This window comes from Phascolarctos cinereus, unplaced genomic scaffold, assembly GCF_003287225.1.
Source record: "Phascolarctos cinereus isolate Bilbo 61053 unplaced genomic scaffold, phaCin_HiC Scaffold_4;HRSCAF=312, whole genome shotgun sequence".
NCBI lineage: Eukaryota > Metazoa > Chordata > Mammalia > Diprotodontia > Phascolarctidae > Phascolarctos > Phascolarctos cinereus.
In genome coordinates, this window is record NW_027555847.1 from 36,588,084 (window position 1) to 36,608,356 (window position 20,273).

General features: G+C 38.6%; 1 protein-coding gene across 3 annotated transcripts in view; it reads right to left on the bottom strand.

The window, feature by feature from the left end:
• Nucleotides 1–7,913: 7,913 nt before the first annotated feature.
• The window catches only part of LOC110222522 (uncharacterized), a 103,144-nt gene continuing 90,784 nt past the window's right edge, over nucleotides 7,914–20,273 (bottom strand). The window contains exon 3 of one of the 3 annotated variants that reach the window (XM_078152152.1): nucleotides 7,914–8,033. The gene's annotated coding sequence lies outside the window, so the exon portion shown is untranslated. The remainder of the gene's footprint in view (nucleotides 8,034–20,273) is intronic. The other 2 variants (XM_021007544.2, XM_021007546.2) reach the window with 2 other exon arrangements.

Below are 20,273 nucleotides of genomic sequence, written 5' to 3' on the forward strand. Positions count from 1 at the left end.
AAGAACTGCATCACAAAGCCAGATTTTAAGTGCCAAGCCATCCTTTCTCTGCATTTTGTCCCTACGTTAATTTATTATGCAAGCATGGCTATCTTCAACATAAATCGTGTACAGCACCCATTTTCCGACTTTAAAAATTTGCCATAATGAGCTATTTGTGCAAACGTTTTATCTTTCTGTTTCATTTCCTCACCTCTTTCAATGGAGCAATTTGCTGTTCTGGCTGCCTGCCCCCAGTGACCCTGGTCTACCATGAAGTGGCTTACCATGAAATTCTTTATTCAAAAATGTAGTTTATTTCTAGCCTAAAGACTCCAAATTATCAGCTGAAACAATTAATTGGAACTACTTTTGGTTACTCAATAAACTGTAAAGTTCTAAAAGGCAAAAGACTGAATGAATTTCTGACACTGAAATCTGGAATGTGTGAGCAGACACACACTGCCGAAAAGGGAAACTTATTGCCTCAGGGAAGGGAATTACTCCTTAGAGCCAACCTTGGAGATGTTCCCTAGGGAAAAATAAGTGAAAGCACAGAATTTCAGAATACTTGGTACCAGCTCAGTGACTTTGTGCCCCTGGAATTTGTTTCTTCCATCTAGGAAGGCAGCACTCCACATAGTGTCTCACCCTAAAGAGGCATGACATCTTCAGCCTCTGTCTTCACAAAAGCTGTCCACTAAGGCCAGGAATGCACTCCTTTCTTACCTCAACATTCGGAATCTCAAGCTTCCTAGAGAGCTCCATATAAATGTCCCATTCCTCAGAAGGTTGCTCTGCACTTCCCATCTACCTTAGCTGCTAATGCCACCTCCATCATGCCCCATTCCCTGAGAAACTGCCTAGGGAATGCAATATAAACCACCCTCATCTCCAATTTTTGTCACTATTATTTTCAGACCTGCAAATGACTCTCCCACCTTCCTTAATTCCTTCAGAACCTGGTGGCTCAGTCCTCTTTGCCACTCGCATTCCCTACCATTATCTTCAATGATTTTGACATCCATTCAACACTCTAACCTCACAATTCTCTGATCACCTTAGCTCCAGTGTGTCATCTCAACTAGATTTCTACTACCCACAAGTAAAGCCACACCTAGAACTCATAGTTACTCTTCCTCCAAGATCGCAAAGATCAGAAATCCCCATTGCTGACCACAACTCCTATCCCTTGACCAATGCCACAGTCTCCACTTTATATTTCATCTTCATAACCCTGATGTCTACCCAGTCTTTCTGTCCATCAACTCCCTTCTGACTTCATTTGCCTCTCTGTCACATCCAAATGTCATCATCTGCCACTTTGGTAATATATTTAATATTACCTATCTTTCATTCCTTTGACCATCTACTTTTTCAAATCATCAGTGCAGCAAACCACCATCTGCTTTCATTACCCTTGTTCTCAGGTCACCGGGCATTCATAAAGAAGGTCACAGAGACACTACTGAGACAAATGAAAATTCACGATGCTTACCTTTATTGGGGTCAATAAATCAACCACATTTGTGAAGGACTTACTATGTGCCAAGTGCTGGGCAGATAAGGAAAAAGCATCAACATTCTCTGTTCTCAAGGAACATGCATTCTAATGAGGTAGACAACATACGTAGAACAGAACGTACAAGATATTCAGAGTAGATGGAAGGTAATACTAAAGAGGACCAGGAAAGGCCTTGTGGAGGGGTGCTACATGAAAAGAGTCTTAAGGAGGCTGGAGATTCTCAGGGTCTAAGGTTGAGAGGGAGAACATGACAAAAACACAGCTGATTAATAATCTTTTTATTCATCTCTTACTAACTCTCTCAAACATTTTTTCCAAACTTTTTTCATTCTCTTCAAGACCTCAATCATAGGCTCATCTATTAATATTCAACAAATAACATTACTTCCTACTTTACTTAAAGTATTTAAGCAACCCAACTTGAACCCTAAGTCAGATTCTTCATAGGTTGGCTTAGAAGATATCATAGAAGTCATCTAAACCAACCCCTCTATTTTACAGATTCTAAACTGAGTCATGGGAAACATAAGTGTGCATAGTCAGCTGGTGTATAGCATGACCAACGGTGTATGCACAGTTTTGTCAGGGCCATTAAGTGACTTACTTAGGATCATAGATGTCATAAGTGCCAGGAATGGGATTTGAATCCAAATCCTCTTCTCTTCCTAATTCCACTATACCTTTAGGGGAATTAATTTTTCAGATCAAAGCAAATCATGAAGACCACCTACCAAAGTATAGGGGGGAGTTGCAATCAGCGTCATTGGAAGGCAAAGCCAAGAGAAATGACAAGATTATTCCCTGGATTTGTGGGATGTGAAGAAAAAGGACTCCAGGATGATATCAAGATTGCAATTCTGGAGGTGATATTCTCTATACTAATAGGTAGTTCAGAAGACGAATTGGTTTGGAGGGAAAGATAATGAGTTCTATTTTGGACGTGGTGAGTTTGAGATGTCTCCAGAATATCTAATTCAAGAAGTCCAACAGGCAGTTTGTGATGCAAGACTAGAACTGGATACAGAGATCTGGAAATCATCTAAATAGGGATGATAATTGAGCCCACGGGAGCTGATGGAAATCATCAAGTTCAAAACCCACCTACCATCTGAAGCCTTTTGGGAGGCCCTAAAGCTCCCCTCTTCTGAACTGGCATAGTGTTTGTTTTCTCCCATGCCTTTTGTCACACTGTACTTTATAATGAATCTGTTATTGTAAGTGTCTCTTTCCCCTACTAAACTATGAGTCCCCCAAGGGAAGGATTTATGTCATTATTTATTGTTATATTTCTTTACAACCTAACCCAGCACTTTTGAAATAGGAGGCACTCACTAGGTATCTGTGGAGTGAATGAGTGAGGGAGTGATTGGATGGTTATTACAGTTATTATCACCCATCAGCTAGAAAGAAGCATGGTGGCATATAATGGAAAGAGTACTGAACTCTGAACCAAGACTGTGAGGGTTTGCATCCCACCTCTGACACTGTCTGTGTGACCTTGAACAATTCACATAACTTTTCTGAGAGTGTTTCCCTATATGTAAAAGTGAGCACCTCACAGGGTGTGCTAGAAATGAAAATATATACGGAAAGTGATTTATCAATTTTGAAGTGCTATGGAAAAGTGTCAGCAAATGTTTACTACAAACTGTTAGCATCATCCTTCAGATGGTATATTTTATTCACTAGAAACATTGGAAATGTAGTCATATTTGCAAAATATTTAAACTATTCTTCTACACTCAACTGAAATGAGTAAAATTGGTCCAGTAGACAGTAAATCCATTCATGTGGTTTTGTACACTTCATAAATCCATTTTGTAATAGTGAAATTGAGTCACACTTTCTCAATGCCACAGACACAGAGATGACAAGTAACCAAGAAACTTACTTTGATCAAAATGTTCTTTCTACACTTTCAGAATCTTAACCACTTCTATGTGTATGGGAACGACAGACAAACAGAAACAGAGAAACTATCACGCCTCTAACTTACTGTTTCTCACATACGACACTCCATCTCCTGACTTTCTACATTTGTCCTGTCTATCTCTCATGCTTGGAACCCCCTCCACTCAACTTCACTTCAACCTGGTATCCTTCAAGACTCAATTCAAGGTTGGCAATCATGATCTCAGACAAAGCAAAAGCAAAAACAGACTAACTGAAATAGACAATCAGGGAAAGCATATTTTGTTCAAAGGTATGGTAGAAAATGAAACAATATCAAAATATTTTACAGCAAATTTCTCTGATAAAGGCCTCATTTTTCAAATAAGTCAAATTTAAAAAACATAAGAGCCATTCCCCAACTGATACATGGTCAAAGGATATGAACAGCCACTTTTTAGAAACTATTCTCTCTACTGATTAGAGAAAGGCAAATTAAAACAACTCTGAGGTACCACCTCATACCTATCGAAAATGACAAATATCTGGAGGGGATGAGGACAAGCAAGTATGTTAATGACTCTTGATGGAGTAGTGAACTAATCCAACTATTCTAGAAGACAATCTGGAACTATGCCCAGAGAGCTATAAAACTATACATGCCCTTTCAGCCAGCAATACCACAACTAGGTCTGTACCCCAAAGCTATCAAGGAAAAAGGAAAAGGACGTACATGTGCAAAAATATGTATAGCAGCTCTTTCGGCAGTGGCAAAAAACTGGAAACTGAGGGGATGGCCATCATGTGGGGAATGAGACTAAACAAGTTGTGGCATATGATTGGAATGAAGTACTATTGTGCTATATATAAGAAATGATGATGGAAGGTAGTTTCAAAAAAATACGGCAAGACCTATATGAAGTGATGCAAAGAGAAGTGAGAAGTGGGAGATCACTGTGCACAGTCGTAATGATGATCAGCTGTGAAAGACTTGGCTATTTGATCAATACAGTGATCCAAGACAGTTCCAAAGGACTCGTAATGAAAAAGTGCTATCTACCTCCAGAAAGAGAACTGATGAACTTGGAGTGTAAATGCTTTGTGTTTTGCAATATGGCTAATATGGAAATATGTTCTGCATTATTTCACATTGGTAATTGATATCATTTTGTTTGCCTTCTCAGTGGGTGGTGAAGGTGTGGGAGGGCAGGGGAGAATCTGGAACTCAAAATTTTTTTAAAAAGAATGTTAAAAATAATTTTTTAACTGAATTCAAGGATCACCTTTGACAGTCTTGTCTGGCAGCATTCTCTTCTGGAACCCTTCCTCTCATAGTTGCTTTGTATTTATTTTGACTATATATGGTCTATATTTATTTAAATGAGAGGAAGTGTGACATCATGGATAGAGTTGGCCATGGAGTAGGGTAAAGCTGGGTTTATAGCCTGCTTTTGACACCTACTCATAAGCAATAATCTACATAATCCTCTAAGCCTTTGAGAGGTAGAGAACGGGCCAACCTGCATTCATGGAGTGAATTTCCCCTTCCTGGAGGTTAGCTATGTCAGTGAAATCACAGATCCAGTCCCAATCTATAATATCCATGTCCCTATTATCTTTTTCCTAAGAGAATGTGTGCTTCTTGAAGTCAGGGCCTATTTCATTTTTGTCTCTATATTTCCAATGCCCCATTCCAATTTCCTATGCCTAACATTTGTTAGGCTTCCACAAAATGCTACCTGGTTAATTGAGTGAGGAATCCCAGTGGTTAGAATGGATATATTCTGTTTAACCTATACTAGGATCACACAATTCTGAGGCTGAAAGGGCTACCTTAAAGACCATATGGTCCAACGCTTTTATTTTAAAATGAGGAAACAAAAGACCCAAGAGCTTCAATGACAATCAAAGTCACAAAGTCAGAAGCCAAGCCAGGCCTGAAATCTAGGGCTTTGGATTCCAGGGCTGTCTTCTTTCCATTTCACCCCATTCTCTACTAATAAATGCTCAAAAAAAAAACCACACAGGCTTATTAACTGATAGAATAATTTAAACAGTTGTTGTAAACCACTTCAAGAACCACTTTTTTTTAAACAAACAGTCTCCAAATAGGATGAAAAAGTTATCTATTAAGTTACTCTGCACCAAACAAACACTTTGCTAAGCCCTGGAAATACACATACAAAAGTGAGATGGTTACTGCTCTCCCAGAGCTTCTTTTCTAAATAGGGGAGACAAAACATATAGGAGAGTTCAAGGGACAGTGAGATGAAAAGAAGGCCTGAAAACAAAACCCAGGAGTCTTTAGAATGCACTATCTGGAATAAAAGATACTGGACTAAGATACTGCCAATCAGTAGAGTTTTCAGACTTTCTTACTTAGACTCGTAAGAACGTTCCAGGAGGAAACTTTCTGATATGCAGGCAATGCTATATGGCTTTATTCAACTGCTCACTCTTCCAGTCAGTAAAACAATGAGCAGTTACTATAATTATTGCTAAATAACATGTTACTCATGCTACCTAGGCAAAACAACAACTTTTTAAAACCTTGTATTGGCTAATGGGGAAATTCCGTGTTTTTCTAGTGCTTACATGGTATTTTGTTCCGAATACAGAAAGCTGGCACACAAATGAACACAGAAGGGCTAATTTTGGTCAACATTCATCTCCAGGAACACTCAATAAAGTTTCCATTACTTCTTGTTAAAGGCACAGGAGATATGGGTTCCACTCTTGGCCTTGCTGTTAGCTAGCTATGGGACTTTCAAAAGCCTTTGACTTTCTGAGTTTCTTTTCATCACCTTGAAGATTAGCAGAGTGGACTGAATTATCTCAAACGTTTGCTTTTTTTTTTTAAATTGATCTAAAGGCATATCCAAAAATGGATCTAAGTTCCTTTTCATTAATATCTAATTTTTCTTAAAAAGGAAAATTTTCTATTTGTCTCATTCCTTTACAGTAAAGATACAACACTATTAAGGATACTCATATAATCTTTTCTAGCATACTGGAGTTTGAATTACAGGCAGGTAGATTACAAAATTGCTCCATTAAAATCATAGGAATTCAGACCCAAAAGGGCTGGATCCTCTGGATATACGATACTGAGCAGCACAGAACTTCTCCGGTCCTCTGTGTCTGTGAAATGTTCATGGGATGATTTCTGACATCACATTCAAATCTAAAATTACATAAAATTCATTTTTAAAATGTGTTGTAAAGAGAGTTAAAAGATGGGTAGAATTTGAATCCAAGTCCAGTACACCACACTGCCTAAAATTAAATAAAACTTATTTTTTACAGGCACCTACAATTAAATATGACAAATTACTAACACCGGTTTCTGACATTAGCAATTCAAAGACCAGTGCTGACAAAATGAGTCCATGAATATAACCTCATAACACTGACAAAGCCACATGATCAGAATTGTTATCAAAAGACACAAGGACTTTCAAAAAACACACACAGTAGCCACTTAAGCTCCAACCAATTATCAAGAATTTTACAAAAGGATGTTATTTAAGTCTATTATTTAGTACTTTATGAAGATAGTATCTCAATAGGTCAAGGATTTATGATTTCATCAGTATCAAACTCTCCACCATCAGACTACAACCTATCTATAAGCTCAGTCAGAGTTGTCTGAAGCCCAGAGAAGTTACCCAGAGTCACACTGATAGGAAATAGAAAAAAATAGGGGCTTCCAGCACTCTATATACTTTGTTATGCTGTCTTTCAAGGTAGCATTAAAGACGGTGTCCAAATCTTTTCAATATACATGGGGGGATTTCTTTTCACCAATTTATTTCTAATATTCTAACATTGGATAAGGTAGTTTACTGAGTACATCAAGTTAGAAAAAGAAAGGAATACTCTGTTCCTTTAAGAGAGCTCCCAAACATTAAAGCTTCCAAGGATCTAGTCACTAAGGTCTTTTTCTGAGTCCCAGGAACTTAAAAGCTTTGGAGAGAATTCTCCACAAGGGGAAATGTTAGTTTTAAATTTCACCCATCCCAGCCCCCCAAAACGTTCACATTTCATTGCTTAGGAGGGTGACAGGAAAATTTAGAAGGCTTGGAGCATGCCATGATCTTCGTCTATCACTGAGTTGTAATGGAAACTAAGGGACAACAGCTTGTTCTATTTTGCATGTGGTACATTTAAAAAGTCAAGCCATGAGTCTTGAATTTAAAAAACAAAGTCTTTCACTTGTCATCTTTAACTGTCAGCTACGATGGCTGGTTAAGTCTGCCATGATGCCTCCCTTATAAATGAACTCTACGCCTATTCAAGAAAACAATATAACCAAAGTGTATTTAGCATCCACTTCTTTCAATATGATGATTACATTCTTGATAGCCAGAAACTCAGATAATGTTGGGCCTTTTGTATACTTTCTGCAGTGAGTGTTTTTTAGTCCTTCGCTACAAGAATTTTTTTTTTCATTTAATATTAACACCAATAGACACATCAGACTTCAAAAGAAAGCTTCTTAACTTACCCTTTTTGCTAGTGGACATCACACCTCTGCACTCCTGGTCTACCACAGCTCACAGCAGAGCCATGGAAGCTTCACCATTACCAAATGCTTTTTTTCGGGAACTGGAATTGATCAGAAAAGGCTCTTGGGACACTGAAACACAAAAATATTTTTTAAACATAAGTTAGATGTGACTTCTTAAACCACCACTTCCTTAAACATGAAAACAGTAAAACATAGAGTCTAGAAGCAAGAGGAAAACACCTTTGTAACTAGACTATTTCAATACACCAAGTGTGATTATGTAAAAAAATAGACCGGAAATACTGCTCTGAAAGGTGTTTACTAACTACTTCAGTACAAAGATTGAAAAGCTGTTATTCTCTAATGAAGAAAGCTCTTCCATGAAAGCATTTAAGCATATATTTTAGCATTACTGGCACAATATACACCTTGGCTTTATTTTTTTTTTAATAATAAAAAAATTGCTTTAAATTCAAGCCTTGGCAGGAGTGGGGAAAGGGCATTATTTCCACCCTGGTAATGATATTTTCCATAGGTTGAAGAAAACATGAAAATATTCAAAATCATAATTTTCAAAGTGAAATCCAGCAGTTATACTCTTGTATCTCAAACAAAAAGAGGAGAATGAACACCATGGCTACCGCAATAGTTACTTATAATTCTTTTTCTCTCCAAAGGCTGTTTTCGTTTCAAAAATATTCAAGAATTAATTAACTATATAACCCTGATCAGATCACTTTGCTTTCTGAGTCTCCTCTGCACTATCTATAAAATCAATAAGTTGGACAATATCAGTGTTTTTCCAACTAACTCAGCTAGGGAAATTGAGGCTTGAAATAGATCATCGTTGACCACAAGTGCTGATCCAGCAAATTTTCTAATAGGAGAGAAATCCTCTTTTCATACTGAAAAGTTGCCATGCGTGATAAATATTTGTGTAAACATAATTTCACATTTAAGATTTCAGAAGAAAGACATTGATCCTTTGTCATTTAAGACCTCTTCACAACATGAGGAATTCCAAGGGTCCACAAAAGAATTTGTCAACAAGCAGTTTCAGACAATCTCTAAGGCCCATTAGATCAAAAACTCCTGAAAAGTAGGGATTGTTTCACTCTTTGTATCTGAATCCCCAATACCTAGCACAAGCCCTTCCGGCACATAATCAGAGCTTAACAAATGCCTGTTGATTGGTTAGTTTTGTAATTGTTTAAAGCTTAAAGGTCAAGCAACAAGATTACAGAAGTAGTGACTGACCAATCTAGAATCTGAACCTAGCTAGGGCCACTGACTACAAATCTGTTCTTATTTTCACTGAAGCAAACCAACTTCCTTTGGCAAAGGATACAGTTTCTAAAAATCTAAACTGTTTCTACTGTTCATCATCCTCATTAAAAAGTAATATTACTTGTAACATGTTTCGGTACCCATCAAAATAAGTATTCACTATTAGGTACGTGGTATACTGTTTTCATTTTCTATGCAGCTTTTTGTGTTCATGAACATGTTTAACAATCACTCACCTTGATTCTCAATTTCAAGCTAATGATATATGATCATGGAGATTTCCCCTAAGTTGACAGCTTACTCTGGGCGCCCACAAAAGAACCCGGTTAACTGTGCAACAAAATGTCTACAGGGAGCATGTCCCTGTGCATAGAGCAAAGTCACTCCTTCCCCCCCCAAAAAACAACTCAAAATCAGTAACAAGAGTTTCTTCCCCAAATTTCCCAAGGATTTTATCTTGTTTCAGCAATGCTCCATTCAGAGAAAGTGCACTACAGTGCCTCCATCAGGCCGCAAAAAGTCTAACCACTGATTCTCCTGGCCTTCCTCATAGCAGAAGAGGTGAGAGTGGATGAGTTCATTCATCACTCTTGACTAGTAGGACATTCTGCCAAACCATTTTTCAGCTATTTTAAGTCAACATTTGCTCACTGTCAAGCATGGGTCAGAAGACTGTATTCGGCATAATAGGAAATTAAGAAGAAATCGATCATGTGATCTCTTGCTATCACACATCACAGAATGGGAGCATTCGAAGTTATCTTCCAAATCCAGGAGTTCTTAAACCTTTCTTTTTTAAATGTCATGGACTCCTCTGGCAATCTGCTAAAGCCAATGGACCTCATTTTTAAATGCACAATAGAAAATATGGAGGATTATAAAGGAAATCAATTATTTTGAAATACAGTCATCAAAATATTTTTAAAACAAGCTCATGGTCCTGAGTTAAGAACCCTGATCTAACCCAATCTCCTCATTTTACACATAAAAAAAACTGAGCTTAAGTCACTGATCTATGGCAAATTTTTGTGGTGAATCAAGACTATCACGTAATCTGTTAAGTACCAACTCTCCACCAAGAACTGTGATGGGCACCGGGGTACAATACAAAAATGAAACAGTCCTTCCCCTCCAGGAATTTAAATTCTATCAGGGGAAAGAGCATGTACACATAGAAATAAACGCAAACATAATATTCAAAATGAATAGAATGTCATTTTTAAGGGGGGAAGCACCACCAGCTTTGCAGACCAGAAAGGGCCCCATGTAGGAGATGACATATGAGCTGAGTTTTGAAGAAAACTAGGAATCTAAACAGCAGAGGGGAAGGAGGGAGTACACTTCCAACAGGGGGGACAGCTGAGCAAAAGGACAGAGATGGAAGACAGAATGCTATCTGTGAGGAGCAGAAATAAGGCCAGTTTGGCTGATCATTTAAGTTCCTGAGCCCAGCACTGAAGTGAGTGCCGTTTATACAATGTTACTTATAACCTAAATCGGAAGAGAGGACCAACATACATGAAAAAGACAAAAAAAAACAAACCCACACACAAACCAGGTGAAGATTAATTCTGCTATATGCAAATATAGGCATAAGGATCAAAAGAATGCTAGACAAATTCAAGTGATGTTCACTAGTGGTCAGTCAGAGAAGGTTTCATAGAAGAGTAAGTATTGAGCAAGCTTCCTGTGGAGGGGAGAGAGAGAAAAGGAGGAAAAGAAAAAGCATTTCCCCAAGAGAGGATGGGCTGTTCAAAGGCCCAGAGGTGGGAGTCAGCAAGCCATGTACGAGAGGCATCGGGCAGGCTTCCCTCGTTGGAGTGGCCATTCATTCAAAGTGGAGGCATGATAGCAGCAGAGGGTAGGAGGGCCAATTGGTAGAGGAGAGACTTGGATGAAATGTTTAATTTTGGTTCAGGAAGCAATTTGCAGTCACGGCAGGTTCCATAGCACAGATGTAATACGATCAGACGACACTTGAAGAAAGTGATCCTTGTTGCTGTCTTGACTGATGCTTTGCTGCCTATTCACTTCCAACTAAATCGAGTTAAAGGGCAAACATCAGTAAATATGCCCTCTCCAAAGAAATAAATACCCCTCAGGTCAATCGCAACATGCCAGCACTTTGCTCAACTACTACTCATTACAACACGGAATGTGGCAGGGGCGCTTTAGGACAAAGCCCATCCAGCAGGGGTGAGTGTTGGCAAAGACGTGGCTTCTGCCACATGCCCTGCAGCACGTGCTGGAGGGCCAGCATGGTAGTGAGATTCCAAGGCACTAATCAAGAATTGTAATAAATGAAAATATCATTCAAATATTTTACAGAAAAGGGCTAGAAGAGCTGAAACATTAATTGTGCCATATTCAATCTGTTTTCATAGAGATTTAAAAAGCCAAATTATTATCCTGGGTATCATTAAAAAGCATGAGGCTCTCTCTCATTCCTATTTACATATTAAAATCCATATACTCTCTTGGTAGATAATACCCAGCTTGTTAACTTGTGTGGCTACTTAAAATAATACAGTCTGCATAGAATGAGAAGTTTAAGATTCAATTCTGTCAGAATTGTTTTTTTTTTCTTTTTAAAATAAGACACCAAATGTTTAGGGAATATCCTTACCAAACAACTCAGGCACATAAACAGGTAGAGGCTGTAATAAAATACATGGCATTTTCCAGTTTTGTTCTCTTCTGTTTATTCTTCCCTGCAGCAATCCTCACTTTGTACATTTGTCTACAGGGAACCAGGAAGGAGCAGCTGCAGACTCCCTAAGGCCACTACCTAGCAATCAAGTTGTTTACAAAACACCACCATAGAGCAAAAACAAAAACAAAACCAAACTTAGACTCACAACGCAAAAACCTTCTACCACAAAGAGGTCATTTAAAAAAAATAACAAAGAAATAGCCAATGCTACCAAAAGTTTGGTGCATTTATCAAACCTCATTGATGCAAAAAAGAGTAATTGAAATTGAAAGAACATATTTTGTTTGATGTCACTTTTGGAATTGTTTGCATTGGCAACAACAGAACTGTGATAAATCACAAGCACTTGATTCCTTCAATGGCTGACGTTACCTGCCTTAAAACCAGCAGAGTCTGGTGGTGGCAACCAAAAGAACATTGGCTAGGCCTCTAACAAGCCCCTCTCGAGCCCAGAGTGGCCAATCACAAACACTGAGGCAACAGGAAAAATAAACTAAACTTAAGAAGCAAAATCCTCCTCCTTTTTCTGGGATTCCCTGTGTAACTCTCTAGCCCGAGAGTTAATAGAAAGAGGTAAAATTCAAATGGTCAGCCAAAAGATCTATCCAGATTTCAATAAACAGAAAGGCAGGCAGGCAGACTAAGATAATGATAAATATAGCTGGATGATAAATTCATTTGTTCTATCAGATTTATAAGTAGATTAACAAAACCATCCAGTAGAAGTATGCCATGGGACTAACCCTGATGTTTCATTTATCCCTCATACCCACAAGGTTAAGTGGTCATATTTTCCATATTAGGTTCTAGACTGTAATAGGAAGGAACACAATTCTGGGAGTTGGAGCCTTAATCATTAGCTAACTAGTTTCCCTTTTATTTGAGAGCTTGAAAAAGAAGTAGAACAAAGAAGGTAGAAGGAGCTATGTCAAGCTCACCTCCACATATAACTTTTCAAAGGCATTGAGTATCATTCTAGTCATCCAACAGCAGTCAAAAGAGTTTTATTTAAGGGTATAATCTGGAAACTTTCCAGTTCATAAATAAAACATGAATGATTTCTCAATTAATACTGTTGTATCAAAAAACTAGAAACAAAGGAGTGCCCAATGACTAGAGAAGATGAATGAACAAACTGGGGTACGTGAATATAAGAGATGCTACCTCCCCCTAAGAAGTAATAAATAGAAGGAAGTCAGAGCAACATGGCGAGGACTGTCTGCAGACTAGCAAAAACAGAAGCCAGGGAACAACATGGCTATGGTGTTTTAAACAAGAGCAGTACCAAAACTTGGTCACACCAGGACCAATTAGAATAAACAATCTTGGTCCTAGAGAATTGATGAGTGAACCTATATTCTTCTCTCCTTTCAATAGGGAAGTCAGGGTTCTGCATATGGAATTCCAATAGAGAGGCGAGGAGTACAAGGAATAAAGTATCTTACATTAAAAACAGAGAGAAAGCCAGTTTGGCTGGATGGCAGAGTGTATAAGGGGAAAGAAATAAGCATTTATAAAGCACCTACTATGTGACAGGCACTGTGCTAAGTACTTTAGAAATATCTCAACTGATCCATGCAACAACTCTGCCAAAGAGGGGTATTTAACAACTAAGGAAACTGAGGCTGACATGTTAAATGACTTGCCCATGGTCACACAGCTTATGAGTTTTTAAGGCTGGATTTGAACTCATCTTCTTGATTTCAGGCCTAGCACTCTATCTTCTCTGCCACTTAGCTTCCTAAGTACAACGAGGCTAGAAAATCAGATCACTTGAAAGCAAAGTCAGTGTTTTTGAGTGTTAATATGAAAATTTTTTTGTTTCAATCCACATTGTTATCTAAAATCTTTCTAAAAGTGTAGCTGGTCACTGTCCAACCTTAGCAAATACAATTCAATGAAAATCTTCCACACGTATCAAAGAAAGGACCTATGTATACAAAAATACTTGTAGCAGCTCTTTTTTGTGGTAGCAAAGAACTGGGAACTAAGGGGATGCTAATCAATTGGGAAATGAATATAGAAATGATCATGGTATATGAATGTAAGGAAACATTGTTATAGTATAAAAAATATGAAGGAGATGGTTTGAGAGAAACCTGAGAAGACATGTATGAACTGATGAAAAATACACAAATAACAACATTGTAAAAGACCAACATCTCTGAAACATTTAAGAACTCTGATCAACCCCATGAACACCTAGGATTCCAGCAGGTAGACCCATAGTGAAACATGCTACCCATCTCCTGAAAGGGAAGTGATTGGACCCAAGGGGAGGAATGAGACATATTTTTGAACATGACCAATGTGGAAATCAGAAGCATTTTAAACACTGACATTGTTAACTGCTGAATGAGGAGGAAATGGGGGCTGAGCACATGCTAAGTCCAGTGTTTGATCTCCAAATTGTTGTCACATGACTAAAAAGAAGCAATGTATACAAAGTGGTTTATTTTAAAATGATACAAATTCAAAATACAAATTTAGGTGTTATTAGTTATTTTTAAAAATTCCTGGGAAGCGGAGCTAAGATAGTGGAGTAAAAGCAGTGACTTGATTGAGCTGTCCCCCAAACCCCTCCAAATATCTATAAAAATGGCTCTAAACAAATTCTTAAGCAGCAGAACCCACAAAAAGACAGAGTGAAGTAAATTTCCAGCCCAAGACAACCTGGATGGTTGATCAGAAAGGTATATCATGCCGGTAAGGAAGAGGAGCACAGTTCAGCATGGGCACGCATGCCACAGTGAACCTGGAGCAGGCCTCAGGACTGAAACTCAAGCAACTGTGGCAGTTTCCAGACTTCTCAACCCATGAACACCAAAGACAACTTAGAAGGTCAGTGGGAAAAGTCTGTTTCTGTGGTGAGAGAATGGTCTCAGCCCTATTCCCCAAGCTTGGCGCTGGTGTGGCGGCTGCCTCCTGAGCTTTAGGCCAATAGACTGAGGGGGAATCGAGTGGCTGATCAGAGGGGGATTGCAGGGATCTCTCTGCTGGTGCAGGATTCTCTTGCTTTGCCCATGCTTGGATCTGGGTCACAGTTCTGGGCGGCAGTCCTGGGGTGAGAAAGGAGCACTGAATGACTTGGTGGAGCTTGTAGTGGCTGTGAAGAGACAATCCTCCTCACAGTTCTTGTGGTCACTCATAGAGCAGAGCACAGGACAGGAAAGGAGTAAACATCTTGCTCTTGATCATAGCACCTTGGAAGAACTGAAAACTTACAGGTCCCTACAAGTATCTCTGAAAACAGTTGCACAAAAGTGCTGAAGCTTCAGACAGTACATTCTCTGCACTGGAAACAGACCCCTACCTTAACAAAGAGTTAAGAACTCAAGTAATTGGCCGGGATCATGAGCAAGCAGCACAAAAAGAGTCAGACTATATTATCTTACTTTGGCGACAAAGAAGATCAAAACATACAACCAGAAGAAGACAACATAGCCAAAGCTACTACATCCAAAGCCTCCAAGAAAAATATGAATTGATCCCAGGCCATAGAAGAGCTCAAAAAAGATTTTGAGAAGCAAGTAAGAAAAGTAGAGGAAAAACTGTGAGTGATGCTAAAGGAGACCCAAAAAAATACTGAAGAAAACAACACCTTAAAAAATAGCTTAACCCAAATGGCAAAAGAGATCCAAAAAGCCAATGAGAAGAAGAATGCCCTAAAAAGCAAAACTGACCAAAATGGAAAAGGAAGTCCAAAAGCTTACTGAAGAAAATACTTCCTTAAAAATTAGAATGGAGCAATTGGAAGCTAGAGACTGTATCAGAAATCAAGGCACTGTAAAATTAATCTAAAAGAATGAAAAAATAAAAAAAGAATGTGAAATATCTCATGGAAAAACAACTGACCTGGAAAATAGATCCAGGAGAGAGAACTTAAAAATTATTGGACTATCTGAAAGCCATGATCAAAAAGAAAAGCCTAGACATCATCTTCCAAGAAATTATCAAGGAAAACTGCCCTGATATTTTAGAACCAGAGGGCAAAACAGAAATTGAAAGAATCCACTGATCAGCTCCTGAAAGAGATCCTCAAAAGAAAACTCCTAGGAATATTGTAGCCAAATTCCAGAGTTCCCAGGTCAAGTAGAAAATATTGCAGGCAGCCAGAAAGAAACAATTCAAGTATTGTGGAAACACAATCAGGATAACACAAGATTTAGCAGCTTCTACAGTAAGGGACTGGAGGGCATGGAGTATGACACTCCAGAGGGCAAAGGAGATAGGATTACAACCAAGAATCACCTACCCAGCAAAACTGAGTACAATCCTTCAGGGTAAAAAAATGGTCACTCAATAAAATAGGGGATTTTCAATCATTCCTGAGGAAAAGACCAGAGCTGAATATAAAATTGACTTTCAAATACAAGACTCAAGTGAAATATGGAAGAGGTAAACAGAAAAGAGAAATCATAAGAAACTTATTAAGGTCGAACTGTTTACATTCCTGCATAGAAAGATGATATTTGTAACTCATGAGACAGACAGATAGATAGATAGATAGATAGATAGCACAGGATGAGTTGAAGATGAAGGGGTGATATCTGGAAAATAAAATTAAGGGGTGAGAGAGGATTATACTGGGAGAAGGAGAAAGGGAGAAGTAGAATGGGGTAAATTATTTCACATGAAACAGGCAAGAAAAGGCTTTTACAGTGGAGGGGAAATGGGGGATGGTGAGAGGGAATAAGTGAATCTTACTCTCTTAAGATTTGGCTTAAGGAGGGAATAACATACACAATGAGGTATGGAAATCTATCTTACCCTACAGGAAAATAAGGGGGGAAGAGGACAAGAGAGCAGGGAGTTGACAGAGGGGAGGGCAAATTGGGGGAGGGGATAATCAGAAGCAAACACTTCTGAGAAAGGACAAGCTCAAAAGAGAGAAGAGAATAAATGGGGGGTAGGATAGGATAAAGGGAAATAGACTTGGTTTTTCACATGACTACTACGTTAAGTATTTTGCATGACTACACATCTATAACCTGTATCAAGATGCTTGCCTTTTCAATGGGGGAGGAGGTAGGAAGGGAGAAAATTTGGAACCCAAAGTTTTAAAAACACATGTTAAAAATTAAAAAAAAAATCCCGATATGAGCCTTTTGGTGTCCTTGTCATTTGTCTTGATTTCCTAAAACATAAACGCAGCCAAAAAAAATTAAAAACAAAACCAAAATAGAGTAAGATTCTAATGAATTCAGTTCCCAGTTAATTAAGGTTTTATTGTATGATGATAAATATCTTCATCAACAAAGCACTGAAGAGAAAAGGTTACATATTCTGAAAGATTCTGGTGGGCCCAGAAGTCATTATTCTAGAGGGAAGCTTGTGATATTCATTGCTGCTTTCAGAATGAAAGTTGGGGTTCCACTTTGACATAGATATAGCATGACATTTAGTAAAAGGTTTAAGAAAAAATCATAGAAGTTAGAAGGAACCTCAGAAGTCGCCTCACTCAATTCCTGCCACAGTCAGGAAATCTGTCTATACCACTACCAATTAACAGTTATTTCGAGGGTTGCTTTGTTTAAAAAGATCTCAAGTAAAAGGGAATTCGGTCCTCTAGCAAAAGGTAACAATATTTCATTTCTGAACTGCTCAAATTGTTAAGGTATTTCTTCCTCATAGCTACCCAAAATCTGCTTTCTGACGTCTTTTACTTAACAGTCCTATGTCTGCCCTCCTAGACAAACCAAATGAATCAACCAACTCTTGTTCCACATGATAACTCTTCAAATATCCAAAGACACAAAGAATTCTCACTGCCTTCTCTTCTTAAAGCTAAATATCCACAGTTCCTTCAACTGACCCTCATGAATACTGATTTTCATTCTCTAATCATCCTTTTTGTGCCCTCTACTGGATGAATTCCAGCTTATCAATCCCCCTTCCAAATACTCCAGGTGTGGCCTAATCAAAATATCTCTTCCCATTCGGTATGCCATATTTCTAGGGATATGTATCAACTTAGCAAGTGTCCACACAAGGAGTTCCCCACACCAATGAACTCACAGGTCTTGACTCAAGACAAAGGACAAAAGCAAACAAAAACAATAACCCTCAAAAATAAAGGAAGTTTGTGGTTTTGCATAATAACATTATGTTTTTACATTCAGATGATGCTTTATTATTGATGAATATTATAAGTTTGTTTGAAAGACTTTTTTAAATTAAAAATTGAGTTGTGTTACATTACGGAGTACTGGCCAGCTCTTCCTGCTCCATGCCACACTGGTGCCCATCTCCTCCAAACGTCACTTTTGAAGTTGTAGAGCACTGTCTATGCTACACGTTTTTACTTAATTACTTTGGCCCATCAATTTTCATTCAACTGTTTTGCCTTGGTTTTTGCCTGTCTCCCTAAGTGATGGGAATAACTACAGGGCTTCCATTTTCTTTCGGTCCCTACAAGCCTTCCCCCACCCCACTCCCTTTCCTCACACTGCTTACTTACACCCAGTGCCTGGCACAGAGCAGAAGTACACACCATTACACAACGTCGCTTAAGAAATACTTGTTGAAGGAATGAGAGAATATAAAGTCACTAATGCTGGCGGTGTACTAATAGTCAATATGCAAAATAATATTAATCACTGTATTAATACTCGATATTAATATACTAATACTCAAAACCTTAACATTTTGCCAACTAAACTTACTTCTTAGAAACTGACAGGTGGCACAGTGGACACAGTGCTGGAACTTGAGAAAGGAAACCCTGATTTCAAATCTGGCCTCAGACACTTATTAGCTATATGACCTTGGGCAAGTCACTTCATCTTTCTCAGCCTCAATTTCCTCATCTGTAAAATGGAAAAAAAAATAATAGCACCTACCTCCCAGGGTTGCTGTGAGGAACAAGTGAGATAATATTTGTACATCATTTAGCAAGCCTTAGACTGCTATAGAAATAGTAATTACTAGCTACTGAGTAACTTACTAGTAGAATCTGGCAAACTGCCACAAACAAATTCTTCTGAGTTTAAGCTGGTGGGTCATGACTGCAAATGACTTAAAAGGAACGGATAACTTGGGAACAAAAGCTCCAACTCAACAGTCCTTTTTTTTTTTTTGCCTTTTTGGTGAGGCAATTGGAGTTAAATGACTTGCCCAGAGTCACACAGCTAGTAAGTATCATATGTCTGAGATCGGATTTAAACTCAGGTCCTCTTGACTCCAAGGCTGGAGCTCTACCCACTGTGCCACCTGGCTGTCCCCTCAACAATCCTTTTAAAAGAACTCAACTTGGGGAGTTTGAGGCTGATCCAAACAAGCAAGTTGGATATTTTTCTGATAAAAATGGCGAGCAGCCCCTAATTATAATACATCTCCTTCTTTGTTGTCCCCACTGTGGAGCCTGAATAAGCTGCCATCCAATAGTCAAGCTTTATTCAAAAAAAGTCACTGTGCTTTTAATACCTGGGATATGGAAAACCTCCCCTAAAGTGCTCCTTGGATTGCCAGGCAGCTATGTGCCAATGGAACCCCAAACTCGAAGGTCCATCTATGTAGAAAAGTATCTGAACGTGGGTTCTCTGACAGATTGTTACCCAAAAATCAGGCCAGCTAAACTTGAAGATGCTCATCCAGGTGGGTCAGCGGCTGATGGATTTGGGGGATAACAGAGTAACTCTCCAAAGCTGGTCACCCAATCAGAAAGGAGTTATGATTGCCGTCAAGGGGAGCAGTGCCCATGCTAGCAAAAGCACAGGTTAGTGGAGAAGTACTGAAATGTTAAAGAAGATGCAGAACAAACTTTCTGTCGGCAGTCTGCTTCTCAATACCACCACCACACTCCTCACCCCCCAGAGCCTCTTCAAAGTCAGTGAGAAAGTCAAAGCCTACAACCTCCTAAACAGCAACTGCTCCTCTCCTACCAAAGAGGCCTTAATACAAGCACAGATGCTAGGGTTTCTCTCCTCCCACAGGGAAGTGATCCAAATAGAACCCACACCTCTCAAGCAATTTGCTATTTTGCCACAAATGATCCAAAGAAAAGTTTTCCCCCAACATTAGGATCCTCAGTAAATGCTGATATATAAGCTTCCAGGCCCAGCTACTTACCATTTAAATTTGTAATTGAAAAAGAGGGAAAGTGTTCCAGGCATATTTTACTCAAGAAAAAAAAATTCCTGAAATAAATATTTCTAAAGTAAAGTCAAGTAATTTTTAAGGAATTTTTTTAAAAAATATTTCATAAAACAGAATTTTTTTAAAAGTTAGTTTGTTTTACCCTATAGCATAATCTACACAGTAAAACCATAGTTAACACCTTTAACATACCAACTAATACTTAACACACTATCACGGAAGGCAGTGACATATATGTGTACGTTGCACATACGTTAACAATATTTCAACCG